This window comes from Rhinolophus sinicus, chromosome 6 (assembly GCF_057876585.1).
Source record: "Rhinolophus sinicus isolate RSI-liver-muscle chromosome 6, RSI-T2T, whole genome shotgun sequence".
NCBI lineage: Eukaryota > Metazoa > Chordata > Mammalia > Chiroptera > Rhinolophidae > Rhinolophus > Rhinolophus sinicus.
This window is the reverse complement of record NC_142506.1, coordinates 41,595,373-41,618,912: the sequence shown is the minus strand read 5'-3', so window position 1 is coordinate 41,618,912 and position 23,540 is coordinate 41,595,373. Positions and strand designations below refer to the sequence as shown.

Sequence of the window (23,540 nt, the reverse complement as noted above, 5' to 3'; positions counted from 1 at the left end):
GCTGGACCCGGCTCCCGGCGCTCCAAGAGCCTGCTCCCGACCTGCCTCCTGAGCGCGCGCCATGCTGCTGGGCCGCTCGGGTGGCGAGCATGTCTGCCTGAGCGCCTCCCGCCCGCTCCCCGCCTCCTCCGGACGCCGCTGGTGTGGGCGACGGGCTACTCCTGGCACACAGCGAGGCCCCTTCGCGCCCCCCCAGTGGCTCCACGGGCCTCGGTCACTTCCCTGACTGTGACAGATATCTGGGCGCCCGGGCATCCTGGGACTCCCCAGGCCCCGAACGGCTTTTACCCCGGGCCCCTACCCCAACCCCTCTCATCCCCCATCCCAGCCCCACAACCGCACAGCCCCCCTTGCTGCTGGACTGCCCCCACCTCTCAGGGCCACCGAGGGGGGCGCAGGGTCCTCTCAGTCCCCTCCGGCCCTAGGGACGTGCAACCCAGGCCCTGGCCCTGGCCGGCCCCACCCACTGGCCCAAAGCCAGGGAGAGCCACCCGCGCCACCAGGGTGCAGGAGCTCCGGTCTGCAGCCACCCTTCGTCACAAGCCTTCAGTCTGGGCCCTCGCCCCTCGTCAGCACCCGGAGTCCCGCCCGACCTCCGGTCCCTTCAGTGGCTACACGTCACGTCTCCTGACCCGGGGAGGTGAGAGAGGCCAGAGACGGAGCAAGAGAGTGGCGGAGAGAGACAGACGGGGACTGGGGACAGACTCCCAGAGAGCAGTTTGAGGCTCTGGGCCTCGCGTGGAGGGGTGCTGCGTGGGGGCTGCATGGTCATCAGCTGTGACCGCTTGGCCATCAGCTGTTGCCAGTTGGCCATGGGCCCCCGGAGGTGCTGCGTTGGCCAAGCTAGGAAGCGCGGGTGGTGGACTGCAAATTGCAGAGGGGCGCGGATTGCAGTGGGCCGGCTTGGTGGGTCGACGGTCGGTGTGTCGGTGGGTTGGCAGAGAAACGGCCGACCGGTTGGGGATCGGGCGGCTCCGGCCTGCCGTGTCTCCAAGCCAGCCGCCCGTGAGAAATGGTGCTCTCAGCCCCCTATCCGTGGCTCCGTTGGTGTTCCTTCTTGGCCTCACCATATCCTGCGTTCTTGTGCGGGGACGGGGACTAGAGTCCCCGCAGGACAGGGACCGACAGACAGAACGGGAGGAGGCGTAAGAGGGAGCGAGATGGAAATATACACGTATATGTACACGTATGTATCCCGACATACAGAGAGACATGGACAGAGACAGAAAAAGGGGGCTGGCTCGCGGGAGAGAGCTCCTGAGCGAGAGGCAGAGCCCAACAGGCACGTCACAGAGCCAGAGAGACGTGGGGGGGCCGGGGGGGAGGGACGCACAGGCGGGCACATGGACTGGGACAGACTCGCTGAGGCTGTGTTGAAGTGGCAGCCTCTCCACCGGAGTGTGGTCGTGCCCGGGGCTGGGCTCCACTACAGAGGCAGTGCCCGGGTATTGGCAGTCACCCTTGAAGGCCCCGGGCCAGGCCGGAGGGCCAGTGGGCTCCGAGCCCCGCCCAGGGACCCCCCCCAAGGGAGGAGAGTGGCAGCCCACAGGCACCCTGGTTGTGAGGGTTGTGTGCCTGCGTGCCTGCACTTCCCCTTGTGGTGGTCTCTCCTGGAGTCCAAGGGCGTGCGGTGTGTTTGGGTGCTGCTCCCTCTGTCCCCTGGTTTGACCCGGCACTTTGTGCCCTGTGTGTTGGGGCCACCACGAACGGCGGGAAGGGAGGGCTCCTGGCTCTTGTGGGCGATGGGAGGGGGCGTGCGGGGGTGTGGGTAGAGGTGCCTGCCGGCGGAGACACAGGCTTGGATAACTGCTGCAGGCTGACGGCCTGCCTCAGCGAAGAGGACTAAGAAGAGGGTGTGGGGTGGAGCCCTGGCCGACGGGCCTGGTGTGCGGCCGGGGCTGCCAGCTTGTAGTGCCGGGTGGCTGACCGGCCTCTGGCCAGGGGGACCTTCGGCTGGCTGGGCGGCTTCAGAGGGGCAAGGGGCGGCAGGGGTTCGGAGGGAGCCACGCCGGGGCGGCGGCGCAAAAGGAGAGGCAAGCAAAAGCCTACAGGTATTCCCAGGCGGTCTCCCATCCAAGTACTAACCAGGCCCCTCCCTGCTTAGCTCCCGAATTCAGAGGAGATCGGGCGCGTTCAGGGTGGTATAGCCGTCGACGCTGGGACCTGGCTCCCTGCGCCCCAAGAGCCTGCTCCCGGACTGCCTCGTGAGCGCGCGCCATGCAGATGCTCCGCTCTGGTGGCGAACATCGACCCGCTGGCCGGCTCCGCCGTCACCGCGTCCCCGTCCAGTCCGGCTCCCCGCCTCCTCCGAATGCCCCTGGCGTGGGCAGCGGGCCACTCCTGGCCCGCAGCGAGGCCACTTCGCGCCACCGGAGGTTCCATGGGACACTGCCATTTCCCTGATGGTGCCAGAAGTCGTGGAACTCTGGCATCCTGGGATTCCCCAGGACCCAGACCGGCATACACCCCGCCCCCCTACCGCCACCAGGTTTACCCCCAACCGCACCCCCAAGACTGGTGGAGGCCTGCACCAGCAGGCAGCCCTGGGCCTGGGAGTTGTGGGAGAACCCCGCGGCGGCGGCGGCGGCGGCGGCGGCGGCGGCGGCGGCGGCGGCGTCCGCGGCGGAGGCAGGGGAGGGTGGCGATGTAGGCAATGGCAACCGCGTGGATGGCTCCAGGGCGGCGATGGCGGCGGCGACAATGGGGGCTTTGACGGTGGGCACTGGGGAGCGGGGAGCGCTGGCGGCGGCGGCGGTGGCGGGAGAGGGCGTGAGGGCGGTGGTGGCGCGGAGGCCGGGAGAGCAGAGGCGGGAGATTGAGGGAGTACGGCAAGGCCGGCGGCTGGGGTGGGGGCGGGGGAGAGGGCGGTGCTGGAGGCGGGGATGGGGAGAGGGGTGATGGCGGCGGCGGCAGCGGGGAGAGCAGAGGAGGCTGAATGAGGGAGTATGGCGTTGGCGGCGGCGGGGTCGCGGACTGGGGCGAGTGCAGCGCTGGCGGAGGGGGTGGGGAGCGTGGTGATGGCGGCGGCGGCGGCGGCGGCGGCGGCGGCGCAGAAGCGGGGGCTGATCATGAGCAGCGCTGGCGGCGGCGGCGGCGAGGGAGGGTTGCGAGGTCGGCAATGGCGTCGGCGGCGGCGTTGTGTCGGCGGGGGCAGGAGGGAGGGCAGCGCTGGCGGGGGGTGTGGGAAACGCGGTGATGGCGGGGGCTTTGGTGGTGGCGGCGGGGGCCAGGGCAGCGCTGGTGGCGGCGGCGGCGGCGGCGGCGGTGGCGACCGCCGCTGGGCCAAGGGATCCGGATGACGGCCTGCGGGACCGAAGAGGACGAAGAAGAGTGTGTGGGGGGGGGAGCACTGGCCGACGGGCCTGGTGTGCCGCCGGGGCTGCCAGCTTGTAGTGCCGGGTGGCTGACCGGCCTCTGGCCAGGGGGACCTTCGGCTGGCTGGGCGGCTGCAGAGGGGCAAGGGGCGGCAGGGGTTCGGAGGGAGCCACGCCGGGGCGGCGATGCAAAAGGAGAGGCGAGCAAAAGCCTACAGGTGTTCCCAGGTGGTCTCCCACCCAAGTACTAACCAGGCCCGACCCTGCTTAGCTTCCGAGTTCAGACGAGATCTGGCGCGTTCAGGGCGGTATGGCCTTAGGCGCTGGACCCGGCTCCCGGCGCTCCAAGAGCCTGCTCCCGACCTGCCTCCTGAGCGCGCGCCATGCTGCTGGGCCGCTCGGGTGGCGAGCATGTCTGCCTGAGCGCCTCCCGCCCGCTCCCCGCCTCCTCCGGACGCCGCTGGTGTGGGCGACGGGCTACTCCTGGCACACAGCGAGGCCCCTTCGCGCCCCCCCAGTGGCTCCACGGGCCTCGGTCACTTCCCTGACTGTGACAGATATCTGGGCGCCCGGGCATCCTGGGACTCCCCAGGCCCCGAACGGCTTTTACCCCGGGCCCCTACCCCAACCCCTCTCATCCCCCATCCCAGCCCCACAACCGCACAGCCCCCCTTGCTGCTGGACTGCCCCCACCTCTCAGGGCCACCGAGGGGGGCGCAGGGTCCTCTCAGTCCCCTCCGGCCCTAGGGACGTGCAACCCAGGCCCTGGCCCTGGCCGGCCCCACCCACTGGCCCAAAGCCAGGGAGAGCCACCCGCGCCACCAGGGTGCAGGAGCTCCGGTCTGCAGCCACCCTTCGTCACAAGCCTTCAGTCTGGGCCCTCGCCCCTCGTCAGCACCCGGAGTCCCGCCCGACCTCCGGTCCCTTCAGTGGCTACACGTCACGTCTCCTGACCCGGGGAGGTGAGAGAGGCCAGAGACGGAGCAAGAGAGTGGCGGAGAGAGACAGACGGGGACTGGGGACAGACTCCCAGAGAGCAGTTTGAGGCTCTGGGCCTCGCGTGGAGGGGTGCTGCGTGGGGGCTGCATGGTCATCAGCTGTGACCGCTTGGCCATCAGCTGTTGCCAGTTGGCCATGGGCCCCCGGAGGTGCTGCGTTGGCCAAGCTAGGAAGCGCGGGTGGTGGACTGCAAATTGCAGAGGGGCGCGGATTGCAGTGGGCCGGCTTGGTGGGTCGACGGTCGGTGTGTCGGTGGGTTGGCAGAGAAACGGCCGACCGGTTGGGGATCGGGCGGCTCCGGCCTGCCGTGTCTCCAAGCCAGCCGCCCGTGAGAAATGGTGCTCTCAGCCCCCTATCCGTGGCTCCGTTGGTGTTCCTTCTTGGCCTCACCATATCCTGCGTTCTTGTGCGGGGACGGGGACTAGAGTCCCCGCAGGACAGGGACCGACAGACAGAACGGGAGGAGGCGTAAGAGGGAGCGAGATGGAAATATACACGTATATGTACACGTATGTATCCCGACATACAGAGAGACATGGACAGAGACAGAAAAAGGGGGCTGGCTCGCGGGAGAGAGCTCCTGAGCGAGAGGCAGAGCCCAACAGGCACGTCACAGAGCCAGAGAGACGTGGGGGGGCCGGGGGGGAGGGACGCACAGGCGGGCACATGGACTGGGACAGACTCGCTGAGGCTGTGTTGAAGTGGCAGCCTCTCCACCGGAGTGTGGTCGTGCCCGGGGCTGGGCTCCACTACAGAGGCAGTGCCCGGGTATTGGCAGTCACCCTTGAAGGCCCCGGGCCAGGCCGGAGGGCCAGTGGGCTCCGAGCCCCGCCCAGGGACCCCCCCCAAGGGAGGAGAGTGGCAGCCCACAGGCACCCTGGTTGTGAGGGTTGTGTGCCTGCGTGCCTGCACTTCCCCTTGTGGTGGTCTCTCCTGGAGTCCAAGGGCGTGCGGTGTGTTTGGGTGCTGCTCCCTCTGTCCCCTGGTTTGACCCGGCTCTTTGTGCCCTGTGTGTTGGGGCCACCACGAACGGCGGGAAGGGAGGGCTCCTGGCTCTTGTGGGCGATGGGAGGGGGCGTGCGGGGGTGTGGGTAGAGGTGCCTGCCGGCGGAGACACAGGCTTGGATAACTGCTGCAGGCTGACGGCCTGCCTCAGTGAAGAGGACTAAGAAGAGGGTGTGGGGTGGAGCCCTGGCCGACGGGCCTGGTGTGCGGCCGGGGCTGCCAGCTTGTAGTGCCGGGTGGCTGACCGGCCTCTGGCCAGGGGGACCTTCGGCTGGCTGGGCGGCTTCAGAGGGGCAAGGGGCGGCAGGGGTTCGGAGGGAGCCACGCCGGGGCGGCGGCGCAAAAGGAGAGGCAAGCAAAAGCCTACAGGTATTCCCAGGCGGTCTCCCATCCAAGTACTAACCAGGCCCCTCCCTGCTTAGCTCCCGAATTCAGAGGAGATCGGGCGCGTTCAGGGTGGTATAGCCGTCGACGCTGGGACCTGGCTCCCCGCGCCCCAAGAGCCTGCTCCCGGACTGCCTCGTGAGCGCGCGCCATGCAGATGCTCCGCTCTGGTGGCGAACATCGACCCGCTGGCCGGCTCCGCCGTCACCGCGTCCCCGTCCAGTCCGGCTCCCCGCCTCCTCCGAATGCCCCTGGCGTGGGCGGCGGGCCACTCCTGGCCCGCAGCGAGGCCACTTCGCGCCACCGGAGGTTCCATGGGACACTGCCATTTCCCTGATGGTGCCAGAAGTCGTGGAACTCTGGCATCCTGGGATTCCCCAGGACCCAGACCGGCATACACCCCGCCCCCCTACCGCCACCAGGTTTACCCCCAACCGCACCCCCAAGACTGGTGGAGGCCTGCACCAGCAGGCAGCCCTGGGCCTGGGAGTTGTGGGAGAACCCCGCGGCGGCGGCGGCGGCGGCGGCGGCGGCGGCGGCGGCGGCGGCGTCCGCGGCGGAGGCAGGGGAGGGTGGCGATGTAGGCAATGGCAACCGCGTGGATGGCTCCAGGGCGGCGATGGCGGCGGCGACAATGGGGGCTTTGACGGTGGGCACTGGGGAGCGGGGAGCGCTGGCGGCGGCGGCGGTGGCGGGAGAGGGCGTGAGGGCGGTGGTGGCGCGGAGGCCGGGAGAGCAGAGGCGGGAGATTGAGGGAGTACGGCAAGGCCGGCGGCTGGGGTGGGGGCGGGGGAGAGGGCGGTGCTGGAGGCGGGGATGGGGAGAGGGGTGATGGCGGCGGCGGCAGCGGGGAGAGCAGAGGAGGCTGAATGAGGGAGTATGGCGTTGGCGGCGGCGGGGTCGCGGACGGGGGCGAGTGCAGCGCTGGCGGAGGGGGTGGGGAGCGTGGTGATGGCGGCGGCGGCGGCGGCGGCGGCGGCGCAGAAGCGGGGGCTGATCATGAGCAGCGCTGGCGGCGGCGGCGGCGAGGGAGGGTTGCGAGGTCGGCAATGGCGTCGGCGGCGGCGTTGTGTCGGCGGGGGCAGGAGGGAGGGCAGCGCTGGCGGGGGGTGTGGGAAACGCGGTGATGGCGGGGGCTTTGGTGGTGGCGGCGGGGGCCAGGGCAGCGCTGGTGGCGGCGGCGGCGGCGGCGGCGGTGGCGACCGCCGCTGGGCCAAGGGATCCGGATGACGGCCTGCGGGACCGAAGAGGACGAAGAAGAGTGTGTGGGGGGGGGAGCACTGGCCGACGGGCCTGGTGTGCCGCCGGGGCTGCCAGCTTGTAGTGCCGGGTGGCTGACCGGCCTCTGGCCAGGGGGACCTTCGGCTGGCTGGGCGGCTGCAGAGGGGCAAGGGGCGGCAGGGGTTCGGAGGGAGCCACGCCGGGGCGGCGATGCAAAAGGAGAGGCGAGCAAAAGCCTACAGGTGTTCCCAGGTGGTCTCCCACCCAAGTACTAACCAGGCCCGACCCTGCTTAGCTTCCGAGTTCAGACGAGATCTGGCGCGTTCAGGGCGGTATGGCCTTAGGCGCTGGACCCGGCTCCCGGCGCTCCAAGAGCCTGCTCCCGACCTGCCTCCTGAGCGCGCGCCATGCTGCTGGGCCGCTCGGGTGGCGAGCATGTCTGCCTGAGCGCCTCCCGCCCGCTCCCCGCCTCCTCCGGACGCCGCTGGTGTGGGCGACGGGCTACTCCTGGCACACAGCGAGGCCCCTTCGCGCCCCCCCAGTGGCTCCACGGGCCTCGGTCACTTCCCTGACTGTGACAGATATCTGGGCGCCCGGGCATCCTGGGACTCCCCAGGCCCCGAACGGCTTTTACCCCGGGCCCCTACCCCAACCCCTCTCATCCCCCATCCCAGCCCCACAACCGCACAGCCCCCCTTGCTGCTGGACTGCCCCCACCTCTCAGGGCCACCGAGGGGGGCGCAGGGTCCTCTCAGTCCCCTCCGGCCCTAGGGACGTGCAACCCAGGCCCTGGCCCTGGCCGGCCCCACCCACTGGCCCAAAGCCAGGGAGAGCCACCCGCGCCACCAGGGTGCAGGAGCTCCGGTCTGCAGCCACCCTTCGTCACAAGCCTTCAGTCTGGGCCCTCGCCCCTCGTCAGCACCCGGAGTCCCGCCCGACCTCCGGTCCCTTCAGTGGCTACACGTCACGTCTCCTGACCCGGGGAGGTGAGAGAGGCCAGAGACGGAGCAAGAGAGTGGCGGAGAGAGACAGACGGGGACTGGGGACAGACTCCCAGAGAGCAGTTTGAGGCTCTGGGCCTCGCGTGGAGGGGTGCTGCGTGGGGGCTGCATGGTCATCAGCTGTGACCGCTTGGCCATCAGCTGTTGCCAGTTGGCCATGGGCCCCCGGAGGTGCTGCGTTGGCCAAGCTAGGAAGCGCGGGTGGTGGACTGCAAATTGCAGAGGGGCGCGGATTGCAGTGGGCCGGCTTGGTGGGTCGACGGTCGGTGTGTCGGTGGGTTGGCAGAGAAACGGCCGACCGGTTGGGGATCGGGCGGCTCCGGCCTGCCGTGTCTCCAAGCCAGCCGCCCGTGAGAAATGGTGCTCTCAGCCCCCTATCCGTGGCTCCGTTGGTGTTCCTTCTTGGCCTCACCATATCCTGCGTTCTTGTGCGGGGACGGGGACTAGAGTCCCCGCAGGACAGGGACCGACAGACAGAACGGGAGGAGGCGTAAGAGGGAGCGAGATGGAAATATACACGTATATGTACACGTATGTATCCCGACATACAGAGAGACATGGACAGAGACAGAAAAAGGGGGCTGGCTCGCGGGAGAGAGCTCCTGAGCGAGAGGCAGAGCCCAACAGGCACGTCACAGAGCCAGAGAGACGTGGGGGGGCCGGGGGGGAGGGACGCACAGGCGGGCACATGGACTGGGACAGACTCGCTGAGGCTGTGTTGAAGTGGCAGCCTCTCCACCGGAGTGTGGTCGTGCCCGGGGCTGGGCTCCACTACAGAGGCAGTGCCCGGGTATTGGCAGTCACCCTTGAAGGCCCCGGGCCAGGCCGGAGGGCCAGTGGGCTCCGAGCCCCGCCCAGGGACCCCCCCCAAGGGAGGAGAGTGGCAGCCCACAGGCACCCTGGTTGTGAGGGTTGTGTGCCTGCGTGCCTGCACTTCCCCTTGTGGTGGTCTCTCCTGGAGTCCAAGGGCGTGCGGTGTGTTTGGGTGCTGCTCCCTCTGTCCCCTGGTTTGACCCGGCTCTTTGTGCCCTGTGTGTTGGGGCCACCACGAACGGCGGGAAGGGAGGGCTCCTGGCTCTTGTGGGCGATGGGAGGGGGCGTGCGGGGGTGTGGGTAGAGGTGCCTGCCGGCGGAGACACAGGCTTGGATAACTGCTGCAGGCTGACGGCCTGCCTCAGCGAAGAGGACTAAGAAGAGGGTGTGGGGTGGAGCCCTGGCCGACGGGCCTGGTGTGCGGCCGGGGCTGCCAGCTTGTAGTGCCGGGTGGCTGACCGGCCTCTGGCCAGGGGGACCTTCGGCTGGCTGGGCGGCTTCAGAGGGGCAAGGGGCGGCAGGGGTTCGGAGGGAGCCACGCCGGGGCGGCGGCGCAAAAGGAGAGGCAAGCAAAAGCCTACAGGTATTCCCAGGCGGTCTCCCATCCAAGTACTAACCAGGCCCCTCCCTGCTTAGCTCCCGAATTCAGAGGAGATCGGGCGCGTTCAGGGTGGTATAGCCGTCGACGCTGGGACCTGGCTCCCCGCGCCCCAAGAGCCTGCTCCCGGACTGCCTCGTGAGCGCGCGCCATGCAGATGCTCCGCTCTGGTGGCGAACATCGACCCGCTGGCCGGCTCCGCCGTCACCGCGTCCCCGTCCAGTCCGGCTCCCCGCCTCCTCCGAATGCCCCTGGCGTGGGCGGCGGGCCACTCCTGGCCCGCAGCGAGGCCACTTCGCGCCACCGGAGGTTCCATGGGACACTGCCATTTCCCTGATGGTGCCAGAAGTCGTGGAACTCTGGCATCCTGGGATTCCCCAGGACCCAGACCGGCATACACCCCGCCCCCCTTCCGCCACCAGGTTTACCCCCAACCGCACCCCCAAGACTGGTGGAGGCCTGCACCAGCAGGCAGCCCTGGGCCTGGGAGTTGTGGGAGGACCCCGCGGCGGCGGCGGCGGCGGCGGCGGCGGCGGCGGCGGCGGCGGCGTCCGCGGCGGAGGCAGGGGAGGGTGGCGATGTAGGCAATGGCAACCGCGTGGATGGCTCCAGGGCGGCGATGGCGGCGGCGACAATGGGGGCTTTGATGGTGGGCGCTGGGGCGAGGGGAGCGCTGGCGGCGGCGGCGGTGGCGGGAGAGGGCGTGAGGGCGGTGCTGGCGCGGAGGCCGGGAGAGCAGAGGCGGGAGATTGAGGGAGTACGGCAAGGCCGGCGGCTGGGGTGGGGGCGGGGGAGAGGGCGGTGCTGGAGGCGGGGATGGGGAGAGGGGTGATGGCGGCGGCGGCAGCGGGGAGAGCAGAGGAGGCTGAATGAGGGAGTATGGCGTTGGCGGCGGCGGGGTCGCGGACTGGGGCGAGTGCAGCGCTGGCGGAGGGGGTGGGGAGCGTGGTGATGGCGGCGGCGGCGGCGGCGGCGCAGAAGCGGGGGCTGATCATGAGCAGCGCTGGCGGCGGCGGCGGCGAGGGAGGGTTGCGAGGTCGGCAATGGCGTCGGCGGCGGCGTTGTGTCGGCGGGGGCAGGGGGGAGGGCAGCGCTGGCGAGGGGTGTGGGAAACGCGGTGATGGCGGGGGCTTTGGTGGTGGCGGCGGGGGCCAGGGCAGCGCTGGTGGCGGCGGCGGCGGTGGCGACCGCCGCTGGGCCAAGGGATCCGGATGACGGCCTGCGGGACCGAAGAGGACGAAGAAGAGGGTGTGGGGGGGAGCACTGGCCGACGGGCCTGGTGTGCCGCCGGGGCTGCCAGCTTGTAGTGCCGGGTGGCTGACCGGCCTCTGGCCAGGGGGACCTTCGGCTGGCTGGGCGGCTGCAGAGGGGCAAGGGGCGGCAGGGGTTCGGAGGGAGCCACGCCGGGGCGGCGATGCAAAAGGAGAGGCGAGCAAAAGCCTACAGGTGTTCCCAGGTGGTCTCCCACCCAAGTACTAACCAGGCCCGACCCTGCTTAGCTTCCGAGTTCAGACGAGATCTGGCGCGTTCAGGGCGGTATGGCCTTAGGCGCTGGACCCGGCTCCCGGCGCTCCAAGAGCCTGCTCCCGACCTGCCTCCTGAGCGCGCGCCATGCTGCTGGGCCGCTCGGGTGGCGAGCATGTCTGCCTGAGCGCCTCCCGCCCGCTCCCCGCCTCCTCCGGACGCCGCTGGTGTGGGCGACGGGCTACTCCTGGCACACAGCGAGGCCCCTTCGCGCCCCCCCAGTGGCTCCACGGGCCTCGGTCACTTCCCTGACTGTGACAGATATCTGGGCGCCCGGGCATCCTGGGACTCCCCAGGCCCCGAACGGCTTTTACCCCGGGCCCCTACCCCAACCCCTCTCATCCCCCATCCCAGCCCCACAACCGCACAGCCCCCCTTGCTGCTGGACTGCCCCCACCTCTCAGGGCCACCGAGGGGGGCGCAGGGTCCTCTCAGTCCCCTCCGGCCCTAGGGACGTGCAACCCAGGCCCTGGCCCTGGCCGGCCCCACCCACTGGCCCAAAGCCAGGGAGAGCCACCCACGCCACCAGGGTGCAGGAGCTCCGGTCTGCAGCCACCCTTCGTCACAAGCCTTCAGTCTGGGCCCTCGCCCCTCGTCAGCACCCGGAGTCCCGCCCGACCTCCGGTCCCTTCAGTGGCTACACGTCACGTCTCCTGACCCGGGGAGGTGAGAGAGGCCAGAGACGGAGCAAGAGAGTGGCGGAGAGAGACAGACGGGGACTGGGGACAGACTCCCAGAGAGCAGTTTGAGGCTCTGGGCCTCGCGTGGAGGGGTGCTGCGTGGGGGCTGCATGGTCATCAGCTGTGACCGCTTGGCCATCAGCTGTTGCCAGTTGGCCATGGGCCCCCGGAGGTGCTGCGTTGGCCAAGCTAGGAAGCGCGGGTGGTGGACTGCAAATTGCAGAGGGGCGCGGATTGCAGTGGGCCGGCTTGGTGGGTCGACGGTCGGTGTGTCGGTGGGTTGGCAGAGAAACGGCCGACCGGTTGGGGATCGGGCGGCTCCGGCCTGCCGTGTCTCCAAGCCAGCCGCCCGTGAGAAATGGTGCTCTCAGCCCCCTATCCGTGGCTCCGTTGGTGTTCCTTCTTGGCCTCACCATATCCTGCGTTCTTGTGCGGGGACGGGGACTAGAGTCCCCGCAGGACAGGGACCGACAGACAGAACGGGAGGAGGCGTAAGAGGGAGCGAGATGGAAATATACACGTATATGTACACGTATGTATCCCGACATACAGAGAGACATGGACAGAGACAGAAAAAGGGGGCTGGCTCGCGGGAGAGAGCTCCTGAGCGAGAGGCAGAGCCCAACAGGCACGTCACAGAGCCAGAGAGACGTGGGGGGGCCGGGGGGGAGGGACGCACAGGCGGGCACATGGACTGGGACAGACTCGCTGAGGCTGTGTTGAAGTGGCAGCCTCTCCACCGGAGTGTGGTCGTGCCCGGGGCTGGGCTCCACTACAGAGGCAGTGCCCGGGTATTGGCAGTCACCCTTGAAGGCCCCGGGCCAGGCCGGAGGGCCAGTGGGCTCCGAGCCCCGCCCAGGGACCCCCCCCAAGGGAGGAGAGTGGCAGCCCACAGGCACCCTGGTTGTGAGGGTTGTGTGCCTGCGTGCCTGCACTTCCCCTTGTGGTGGTCTCTCCTGGAGTCCAAGGGCGTGCGGTGTGTTTGGGTGCTGCTCCCTCTGTCCCCTGGTTTGACCCGGCACTTTGTGCCCTGTGTGTTGGGGCCACCACGAACAGCGGGAAGGGAGGGCTCCTGGCTCTTGTGGGCGATGGGAGGGGGCGTGCGGGGGTGTGGGTAGAGGTGCCTGCCGGCGGAGACACAGGCTTGGATAACTGCTGCAGGCTGACGGCCTGCCTCAGCGAAGAGGACTAAGAAGAGGGTGTGGGGTGGAGCCCTGGCCGACGGGCCTGGTGTGCGGCCGGGGCTGCCAGCTTGTAGTGCCGGGTGGCTGACCGGCCTCTGGCCAGGGGGACCTTCGGCTGGCTGGGCGGCTTCAGAGGGGCAAGGGGCGGCAGGGGTTCGGAGGGAGCCACGCCGGGGCGGCGGCGCAAAAGGAGAGGCAAGCAAAAGCCTACAGGTATTCCCAGGCGGTCTCCCATCCAAGTACTAACCAGGCCCCTCCCTGCTTAGCTCCCGAATTCAGAGGAGATCGGGCGCGTTCAGGGTGGTATAGCCGTCGACGCTGGGACCTGGCTCCCTGCGCCCCAAGAGCCTGCTCCCGGACTGCCTCGTGAGCGCGCGCCATGCAGATGCTCCGCTCTGGTGGCGAACATCGACCCGCTGGCCAGCTCCGCCGTCACCGCGTCCCCGTCCAGTCCGGCTCCCCGCCTCCTCCGAATGCCCCTGGCGTGGGCGGCGGGCCACTCCTGGCCCGCAGCGAGGCCACTTCGCGCCACCGGAGGTTCCATGGGACACTGCCATTTCCCTGATGGTGCCAGAAGTCGTGGAACTCTGGCATCCTGGGATTCCCCAGGACCCAGACCGGCATACACCCCGCCCCCCTACCGCCACCAGGTTTACCCCCAACCGCACCCCCAAGACTGGTGGAGGCCTGCACCAGCAGGCAGCCCTGGGCCTGGGAGTTGTGGGAGAACCCCGCGGCGGCGGCGGCGGCGGCGGCGGCGTCCGCGGCGGAGGCAGGGGAGGGTGGCGATGTAGGCAATGGCAACCGCGTGGATGGCTCCAGGGCGGCGATGGCGGCGGCGACAATGGGGGCTTTGACGGTGGGCACTGGGGAGCGGGGAGCGCTGGCGGCGGCGGCGGTGGCGGGAGAGGGCGTGAGGGCGGTGGTGGCGCGGAGGCCGGGAGAGCAGAGGCGGGAGATTGAGGGAGTACGGCAAGGCCGGCGGCTGGGGTGGGGGCGGGGGAGAGGGCGGTGCTGGAGGCGGGGATGGGGAGAGGGGTGATGGCGGCGGCGGCAGCGGGGAGAGCAGAGGAGGCTGAATGAGGGAGTATGGCGTTGGCGGCGGCGGGGTCGCGGACGGGGGCGAGTGCAGCGCTGGCGGAGGGGGTGGGGAGCGTGGTGATGGCGGCGGCGGCGGCGGCGGCGGCGCAGAAGCGGGGGCTGATCATGAGCAGCGCTGGCGGCGGCGGAGGCGAGGGAGGGTTGCGAGGTCGGCAATGGCGTCGGCGGCGGCGTTGTGTCGGCGGGGGCAGGAGGGAGGGCAGCGCTGGCGGGGGGTGTGGGAAACGCGGTGATGGCGGGGGCTTTGGTGGTGGCGGCGGGGGCCAGGGCAGCGCTGGTGGTGGCGGCGGCGGCGGCGGCGGTGGCGACCGCCGCTGGGCCAAGGGATCCGGATGACGGCCTGCGGGACCGAAGAGGACGAAGAAGAGTGTGTGGGGGGGGGAGCACTGGCCGACGGGCCTGGTGTGCCGCCGGGGCTGCCAGCTTGTAGTGCCGGGTGGCTGACCGGCCTCTGGCCAGGGGGACCTTCGGCTGGCTGGGCGGCTGCAGAGGGGCAAGGGGTGGCAGGGGTTCGGAGGGAGCCACGCCGGGGCGGCGATGCAAAAGGAGAGGCGAGCAAAAGCCTACAGGTGTTCCCAGGTGGTCTCCCACCCAAGTACTAACCAGGCCCGACCCTGCTTAGCTTCCGAGTTCAGACGAGATCTGGCGCGTTCAGGGCGGTATGGCCTTAGGCGCTGGACCCGGCTCCCGGCGCTCCAAGAGCCTGCTCCCGACCTGCCTCCTGAGCGCGCGCCATGCTGCTGGGCCGCTCGGGTGGCGAGCATGTCTGCCTGAGCGCCTCCCGCCCGCTCCCCGCCTCCTCCGGACGCCGCTGGTGTGGGCGACGGGCTACTCCTGGCACACAGCGAGGCCCCTTCGCGCCCCCCCAGTGGCTCCACGGGCCTCGGTCACTTCCCTGACTGTGACAGATATCTGGGCGCCCGGGCATCCTGGGACTCCCCAGGCCCCGAACGGCTTTTACCCCGGGCCCCTACCCCAACCCCTCTCATCCCCCATCCCAGCCCCACAACCGCACAGCCCCCCTTGCTGCTGGACTGCCCCCACCTCTCAGGGCCACCGAGGGGGGCGCAGGGTCCTCTCAGTCCCCTCCGGCCCTAGGGACGTGCAACCCAGGCCCTGGCCCTGGCCGGCCCCACCCACTGGCCCAAAGCCAGGGAGAGCCACCCGCGCCACCAGGGTGCAGGAGCTCCGGTCTGCAGCCACCCTTCGTCACAAGCCTTCAGTCTGGGCCCTCGCCCCTCGTCAGCACCCGGAGTCCCGCCCGACCTCCGGTCCCTTCAGTGGCTACACGTCACGTCTCCTGACCCGGGGAGGTGAGAGAGGCCAGAGACGGAGCAAGAGAGTGGCGGAGAGAGACAGACGGTGTCGTGCGGGAGACCCTGCTCGCTGCGCCATTTGTCGTGCTGGGCGGCCTGCGGGGTCTCTGCTCCCGCTCCCCATACAAGAACGCAGGATATGGTGAGGCCAAAAAGGAACACCCACGGAGCCATAGGTAGGGGAGTCATACCACTTTATTCTCTCTGGCGGCACTATACTCTCACTGGAGGCTGGATACACACTGTCCGCAAACCGCCATCCACGCTTGCCAGCCCAGCCGCCATCTTCTTGCTAGCCCCATCCTTCTTTTTTCTTTCTTCTCCCTCCTCCCACAGCCACAGCAGTTATATTGTGGCCAATGGCTCACTGGTTACAGCTGACGGCCAACTAGCCACAGCTGATGGCCATGCAATCACAGTTGGCCATTTACTACCTGAGCCAGGCACCTGTCTATGTGAGGCCGAGAGCCTGGAAACTACTTTCTGGGGCTCCGCCCCCACACTCCACCCCTACAGGCTCTCGCCTCACAATCTACGCGACAAGCGTCTTCCGCGAGGGGACCTGTGCGAGGAGCCTGGGGGTGAATGCAATATCCTGGACACAGCCAGGCTCTCTGGGCACAGCCAGGGTTTCTCAGGGCACCACCAGTGCTTCTGGGCACGGCTAGACTTCCTGGACTTCTTAGGGTACCACCTGTCTTCCCGGACACAGCCAGGGTTTCTCAGGGCACCACCAGTACTCCTGGGCACAGCCAGACTTCCTGGACTTCTTAGGGTACCACCTGTCTTCCCGGACACAGCCAGGGTTTCTCAGGGCACCACCAGTACTCCTGGGCACTGCCAGACTTCCTGGACTTCTTAGGGTACCACCTGTCTTCCCGGACACAGCCAGGGTTTCTCAGGGCACCACCAGTACTCCTGGGCACAGCCAGACTTCCTGGACTTCTTAGGGTACCACTAGTTTCCCCGGGCACAGCTAGGGTTTCTCAGGGCACCACCAGTACTCCTGGGCACTGCCAGACTTCCTGGACTTCTTAGGGTACCACCTGTCTTCCCGGACACAGCCAGGGTTTCTCAGGGCACCACCAGTACTCCTGGGCACAGCCAGACTTCCTGGACTTCTTAGGGTACCACTAGTTTCCCCGGGCACAGCTAGGATTTCTCAGGGCACTGCCACTTTCTCTGGGAACAGCCACACTTCCTGGACACAGCCAGGGCTTCTCAGGGCACCACCACTCTCTGTGGGCACAGCCACACTTCCTGGACTCAGCCAGGGCTTCTCAGGGCACCGCCACTCTCTGTGGGCACAGCCACACTTCCTGGACACAGCCAGGGCTCTCAGGGCACCGCCACTCTCTCTGGGAACAGCCCGACTTCCTGGGCACAGCCAGGGTACCTTCAGGGCTCTACTACTCTCTCTGGGAACAGCCCGACTTCCTGGGCACAGCCAGGGTACCTTCAGGGCTCTACTACTCTCTCTGGGAACAGCCCGACTTCCTGGGCACAGCCAGGGTATCTTCAGGGCTCAGCCAGACCTCTCAGTGCACTGCCACTCTCTCTGTGCCTCTCAGGGTACCCTGCTGGAACAACAGCGACTCACAATCAAGGTGCTTACATATTCTCAATGGCGGCCAGTCAAGAGACAAAAGCAAATATCCCCCAGTTCCACTAACAACAGTTCCCAAACAAACAGTCAAGCAGTCCATTAAATTAGGGATGGAAGGCAATTCCCCATAGTCCATAGTCATTCGCCAGGGCTGTCCTGGGGGTGAGGGACGACCGTGACCTCACCCTCATCTCCCACGGAGGACTCAGCAAGCGTTACCTCCTGGGACTATAAGTCCTGCATCCGGGCTGCCTGAGCAGGAACTTCCCCGGCCCACAGGGCTGCAACGACCTTCGCTTTCTCCGGCCTGTGCTGGTTGGGGAACCGTCCACATCTTTCCACCTCTCCACGGGGCTCCATCTCTGCAGCAGCTGCATGGCTTTTCCTGTGCTGGTGGGAGAACCGTCCACGTCCTCCCACCCCTCCACGGGGGTCCAGCTCTCCGGCAGCTGCTCCTCCTGGTCTTCCTCAGGCTGGGTGTTCACATGCACAAACTGCTCCACCACTCTTGGGAGAGCTTTGGCCGGCACCATATCCTGCCGACTACGCCATGTGTCATGCGGGGGACCCTGCTCGCTGCGCCATGTGTCGTGCGGGAGACCCTGCTCGCTGCGCCATTTGTCGTGCTGGGCGGCCTGCGGGGTCTCTGCTCCCGCTCCCCATACAAGAACGCAGGATATGGTGAGGCCAAAAAGGAACACCCACGGAGCCATAGGTAGGGGAGTCATACCACTTTATTCTCTCTGGCGGCACTATACTCTCACTGGAGGCTGGATACACACTGTCCACAAACCGCCATCCACGCTTGCCAGCCCAGCCGCCATCTTCTTGCTAGCCCCATCCTTCTTTTTTCTTTCTTCTCCCTCCTCCCACAGCCACAGCAGTTATATTGTGGCCAATGGCTCACTGGTTACAGCTGACGGCCAACTAGCCACAGCTGATGGCCATGCAATCACAGTTGGCCATTTACTACCTGAGCCAGGCACCTGTCTATGTGAGGCCGAGAGCCTGGAAACTACTTTCTGGGGCTCCGCCCCCACAGACGGGGACTGGGGACAGACTCCCAGAGAGCAGTTTGAGGCTCTGGGCCTCGCGTGGAGGGGTGCTGCGTGGGGGCTGCATGGTCATCAGCTGTGACCGCTTGGCCATCAGCTGTTGCCAGTTGGCCATGGGCCCCCGGAGGTGCTGCGTTGGCCAAGCTAGGAAGCGCGGGTGGTGGACTGCAAATTGCAGAGGGGCGCGGATTGCAGTGGGCCGGCTTGGTGGGTCGACGGTCGGTGTGTCGGTGGGTTGGCAGAGAAACGGCCGACCGGTTGGGGATCGGGCGGCTCCGGCCTGCCGTGTCTCCAAGCCAGCCGCCCGTGAGAAATGGTGCTCTCAGCCCCCTATCCGTGGCTCCGTTGGTGTTCCTTCTTGGCCTCACCATATCCTGCGTTCTTGTGCGGGGACGGGGACTAGAGTCCCCGCAGGACAGGGACCGACAGACAGAACGGGAGGAGGCGTAAGAGGGAGCGAGATGGAAATATACACGTATATGTACACGTATGTATCCCGACATACAGAGAGACATGGACAGAGACAGAAAAAGGGGGCTGGCTCGCGGGAGAGAGCTCCTGAGCGAGAGGCAGAGCCCAACAGGCACGTCACAGAGCCAGAGAGACGTGGGGGGGCCGGGGGGGAGGGACGCACAGGCGGGCACATGGACTGGGACAGACTCGCTGAGGCTGTGTTGAAGTGGCAGCCTCTCCACCGGAGTGTGGTCGTGCCCGGGGCTGGGCTCCACTACAGAGGCAGTGCCCGGGTATTGGCAGTCACCCTTGAAGGCCCCGGGCCAGGCCGGAGGGCCAGTGGGCTCCGAGCCCCGCCCAGGGACCCCCCCCAAGGGAGGAGAGTGGCAGCCCACAGGCACCCTGGTTGTGAGGGTTGTGTGCCTGCGTGCCTGCACTTCCCCTTGTGGTGGTCTCTCCTGGAGTCCAAGGGCGTGCGGTGTGTTTGGGTGCTGCTCCCTCTGTCCCCTGGTTTGACCCGGCTCTTTGTGCCCTGTGTGTTGGGGCCACCACGAACGGCGGGAAGGGAGGGCTCCTGGCTCTTGTGGGCGATGGGAGGGGGCGTGCGGGGGTGTGGGTAGAGGTGCCTGCCGGCGGAGACACAGGCTTGGATAACTGCTGCAGGCTGACGGCCTGCCTCAGCGAAGAGGACTAAGAAGAGGGTGTGGGGTGGAGCCCTGGCCGACGGGCCTGGTGTGCGGCCGGGGCTGCCAGCTTGTAGTGCCGGGTGGCTGACCGGCCTCTGGCCAGGGGGACCTTCGGCTGGCTGGGCGGCTTCAGAGGGGCAAGGGGCGGCAGGGGTTCGGAGGGAGCCACGCCGGGGCGGCGGCGCAAAAGGAGAGGCAAGCAAAAGCCTACAGGTATTCCCAGGCGGTCTCCCATCCAAGTACTAACCAGGCCCCTCCCTGCTTAGCTCCCGAATTCAGAGGAGATCGGGCGCGTTCAGGGTGGTATAGCCGTCGACGCTGGGACCTGGCTCCCCGCGCCCCAAGAGCCTGCTCCCGGACTGCCTCGTGAGCGCGCGCCATGCAGATGCTCCGCTCTGGTGGCGAACATCGACCCGCTGGCCGGCTCCGCCGTCACCGCGTCCCCGTCCAGTCCGGCTCCCCGCCTCCTCCGAATGCCCCTGGCGTGGGCGGCGGGCCACTCCTGGCCCGCAGCGAGGCCACTTCGCGCCACCGGAGGTTCCATGGGACACTGCCATTTCCCTGATGGTGCCAGAAGTCGTGGAACTCTGGCATCCTGGGATTCCCCAGGACCCAGACCGGCATACACCCCGCCCCCCTACCGCCACCAGGTTTACCCCCAACCGCACCCCCAAGACTGGTGGAGGCCTGCACCAGCAGGCAGCCCTGGGCCTGGGAGTTGTGGGAGAACCCCGCGGCGGCGGCGGCGGCGGCGGCGGCGTCCGCGGCGGAGGCAGGGGAGGGTGGCGATGTAGGCAATGGCAACCGCGTGGATGGCTCCAGGGCGGCGATGGCGGCGGCGACAATGGGGGCTTTGACGGTGGGCACTGGGGAGCGGGGAGCGCTGGCGGCGGCGGCGGTGGCGGGAGAGGGCGTGAGGGCGGTGCTGGCGCGGAGGCCGGGAGAGCAGAGGCCGGAGATTGAGGTAGTACGGCAAGGCCGGCGGCTGGGGTGGGGGCGGGGGAGAGGGCGGTGCTGGAGGCGGGGATGGGGAGAGGGGTGATGGCGGCGGCGGCAGCGGGGAGAGCAGAGGAGGCTGAATGAGGGAGTATGGCGTTGGCGGCGGCGGGGTCGCGGACTGGGGCGAGTGCAGCGCTGGCGGAGGGGGTGGGGAGCGTGGTGATGGCGGCGGCGGCGGCGGCGGCGCAGAAGCTGGGGCTGATCATGAGCAGCGCTGGCGGCGGCGGCGGCGAGGGAGGGTTGCGAGGTCGGCAATGGCGTCGGCGGCGGCGTTGTGTCGGCGGGGGCAGGGGTGAGGGCAGCGCTGGTGGGGGGTGTGGGAAACGCGGTGATGGCGGGGGCTTTGGTGGTGGCGGCGGGGGCCAGGGCAGCGCTGGTGGCGGCGGCGGCGGTGGCGACCGCCGCTGGGCCAAGGGATCCGGATGACGGCCTGCGGGACCGAAGAGGACGAAGAAGAGGGTGTGGGGGGGAGCACTGGCCGACGGGCCTGGTGTGCCGCCGGGGCTGCCAGCTTGTAGTGCCGGGTGGCTGACCGGCCTCTGGCCAGGGGGACCTTCGGCTGGCTGGGCGGCTGCAGAGGGGCAAGGGGCGGCAGGGGTTCGGAGGGAGCCACGCCGGGGCGGCGATGCAAAAGGAGAGGCGAGCAAAAGCCTACAGGTGTTCCCAGGTGGTCTCCCACCCAAGTACTAACCAGGCCCGACCCTGCTTAGCTTCCGAGTTCAGACGAGATCTGGCGCGTTCAGGGCGGTATGGCCTTAGGCGCTGGACCCGGCTCCCGGCGCTCCAAGAGCCTGCTCCCGACCTGCCTCCTGAGCGCGCGCCATGCTGCTGGGCCGCTCGGGTGGCGAGCATGTCTGCCTGAGCGCCTCCCGCCCGCTCCCCGCCTCCTCCGGACGCCGCTGGTGTGGGCGACGGGCTACTCCTGGCACACAGCGAGGCCCCTTCGCGCCCCCCCAGTGGCTCCACGGGCCTCGGTCACTTCCCTGACTGTGACAGATATCTGGGCGCCCGGGCATCCTGGGACTCCCCAGGCCCCGAACGGCTTTTACCCCGGGCCCCTACCCCAACCCCTCTCATCCCCCATCCCAGCCCCACAACCGCACAGCCCCCCTTGCTGCTGGACTGCCCCCACCTCTCAGGGCCACCGAGGGGGGCGCAGGGTCCTCTCAGTCCCCTCCGGCCCTAGGGACGTGCAACCCAGGCCCTGGCCCTGGCCGGCCCCACCCACTGGCCCAAAGCCAGGGAGAGCCACCCGCGCCACCAGGGTGCAGGAGCTCCGGTCTGCAGCCACCCTTCGTCACAAGCCTTCAGTCTGGGCCCTCGCCCCTCGTCAGCACCCGGAGTCCCGCCCGACCTCCGGTCCCTTCAGTGGCTACACGTCACGTCTCCTGACCCGGGGAGGTGAGAGAGGCCAGAGACGGAGCAAGAGAGTGGCGGAGAGAGACAGACGGGGACTGGGGACAGACTCCCAGAGAGCAGTTTGAGGCTCTGGGCCTCGCGTGGAGGGGTGCTGCGTGGGGGCTGCATGGTCATCAGCTGTGACCGCTTGGCCATCAGCTGTTGCCAGTTGGCCATGGGCCCCCGGAGGTGCTGCGTTGGCCAAGCTAGGAAGCGCGGGTGGTGGACTGCAAATTGCAGAGGGGCGCGGATTGCAGTGGGCCGGCTTGGTGGGTCGACGGTCGGTGTGTCGGTGGGTTGGCAGAGAAACGGCCGACCGGTTGGGGATCGGGCGGCTCCGGCCTGCCGTGTCTCCAAGCCAGCCGCCCGTGAGAAATGGTGCTCTCAGCCCCCTATCCGTGGCTCCGTTGGTGTTCCTTCTTGGCCTCACCATATCCTGCGTTCTTGTGCGGGGACGGGGACTAGAGTCCCCGCAGGACAGGGACCGACAGACAGAACGGGAGGAGGCGTAAGAGGGAGCGAGATGGAAATATACACGTATATGTACACGTATGTATCCCGACATACAGAGAGACATGGACAGAGACAGAAAAAGGGGGCTGGCTCGCGGGAGAGAGCTCCTGAGCGAGAGGCAGAGCCCAACAGGCACGTCACAGAGCCAGAGAGACGTGGGGGGGCCGGGGGGGAGGGACGCACAGGCGGGCACATGGACTGGGACAGACTCGCTGAGGCTGTGTTGAAGTGGCAGCCTCTCCACCGGAGTGTGGTCGTGCCCGGGGCTGGGCTCCACTACAGAGGCAGTGCCCGGGTATTGGCAGTCACCCTTGAAGGCCCCGGGCCAGGCCGGAGGGCCAGTGGGCTCCGAGCCCCGCCCAGGGACCCCCCCCAAGGGAGGAGAGTGGCAGCCCACAGGCACCCTGGTTGTGAGGGTTGTGTGCCTGCGTGCCTGCACTTCCCCTTGTGGTGGTCTCTCCTGGAGTCCAAGGGCGTGCGGTGTGTTTGGGTGCTGCTCCCTCTGTCCCCTGGTTTGACCCGGCTCTTTGTGCCCTGTGTGTTGGGGCCACCACGAACGGCGGGAAGGGAGGGCTCCTGGCTCTTGTGGGCGATGGGAGGGGGCGTGCGGGGGTGTGGGTAGAGGTGCCTGCCGGCGGAGACACAGGCTTGGATAACTGCTGCAGGCTGACGGCCTGCCTCAGCGAAGAGGACTAAGAAGAGGGTGTGGGGTGGAGCCCTGGCCGACGGGCCTGGTGTGCGGCCGGGGCTGCCAGCTTGTAGTGCCGGGTGGCTGACCGGCCTCTGGCCAGGGGGACCTTCGGCTGGCTGGGCGGCTTCAGAGGGGCAAGGGGCGGCAGGGGTTCGGAGGGAGCCACGCCGGGGCGGCGGCGCAAAAGGAGAGGCAAGCAAAAGCCTACAGGTATTCCCAGGCGGTCTCCCATCCAAGTACTAACCAGGCCCCTCCCTGCTTAGCTCCCGAATTCAGAGGAGATCGGGCGCGTTCAGGGTGGTATAGCCGTCGACGCTGGGACCTGGCTCCCCGCGCCCCAAGAGCCTGCTCCCGGACTGCCTCGTGAGCGCGCGCCATGCAGATGCTCCGCTCTGGTGGCGAACATCGACCCGCTGGCCGGCTCCGCCGTCACCGCGTCCCCGTCCAGTCCGGCTCCCCGCCTCCTCCGAATGCCCCTGGCGTGGGCGGCGGGCCACTCCTGGCCCGCAGCGAGGCCACTTCGCGCCACCGGAGGTTCCATGGGACACTGCCATTTCCCTGATGGTGCCAGAAGTCGTGGAACTCTGGCATCCTGGGATTCCCCAGGACCCAGACCGGCATACACCCCGCCCCCCTACCGCCACCAGGTTTACCCCCAACCGCACCCCCAAGACTGGTGGAGGCCTGCACCAGCAGGCAGCCCTGGGCCTGGGAGTTGTGGGAGAACCCCGCGGCGGCGGCGGCGGCGGCGGCGGCGGCGGCGGCGGCGGCGTCCGCGGCGGAGGCAGAGGAGGGTGGCGATGTAGGCAATGGCAACCGCGTGGATGGCTCCAGGGCGGCGATGGCGGCGGCGACAATGGGGGCTTTGACGGTGGGCACTGGGGAGCGGGGAGCGCTGGCGGCGGCGGCGGTGGCGGGAGAGGGCGTGAGGGCGGTGGTGGCGCGGAGGCCGGGAGAGCAGAGGCGGGAGATTGAGGGAGTACGGCAAGGCCGGCGGCT

The 23,540-nt window shown here is 68.5% G+C and overlaps 11 pseudogenes; all 11 read right to left on the bottom strand.

Annotated features, from left to right (window-relative positions):
- Nucleotides 1–2,035: 2,035 nt before the first annotated feature.
- LOC148758162 (5S ribosomal RNA) lies at nt 2,036–2,155 on the bottom strand (annotated as a pseudogene).
- A 1,361-nt stretch (nt 2,156–3,516) lies between these two features.
- LOC148758161 (5S ribosomal RNA) lies at nt 3,517–3,636 on the bottom strand (annotated as a pseudogene).
- A 2,035-nt stretch (nt 3,637–5,671) lies between these two features.
- On the bottom strand, nt 5,672–5,791 carry LOC148758160 (5S ribosomal RNA; annotated as a pseudogene).
- Nucleotides 5,792–7,149: 1,358 nt separating this feature from the next.
- Nucleotides 7,150–7,269, bottom strand: LOC148758159 (5S ribosomal RNA; annotated as a pseudogene).
- A 2,035-nt stretch (nt 7,270–9,304) lies between these two features.
- Nucleotides 9,305–9,424, bottom strand: LOC148758158 (5S ribosomal RNA; annotated as a pseudogene).
- Nucleotides 9,425–10,765: 1,341 nt separating this feature from the next.
- LOC148758157 (5S ribosomal RNA) lies at nt 10,766–10,885 on the bottom strand (annotated as a pseudogene).
- A 2,035-nt stretch (nt 10,886–12,920) lies between these two features.
- Nucleotides 12,921–13,040, bottom strand: LOC148758156 (5S ribosomal RNA; annotated as a pseudogene).
- Nucleotides 13,041–14,377: 1,337 nt separating this feature from the next.
- LOC148758155 (5S ribosomal RNA) lies at nt 14,378–14,497 on the bottom strand (annotated as a pseudogene).
- Nucleotides 14,498–19,137: 4,640 nt separating this feature from the next.
- Nucleotides 19,138–19,257, bottom strand: LOC148758154 (5S ribosomal RNA; annotated as a pseudogene).
- A 1,323-nt stretch (nt 19,258–20,580) lies between these two features.
- Nucleotides 20,581–20,700, bottom strand: LOC148758153 (5S ribosomal RNA; annotated as a pseudogene).
- Nucleotides 20,701–22,735: 2,035 nt separating this feature from the next.
- On the bottom strand, nt 22,736–22,855 carry LOC148758152 (5S ribosomal RNA; annotated as a pseudogene).
- Between the last annotated feature and the right edge of the window lie 685 nt (nt 22,856–23,540).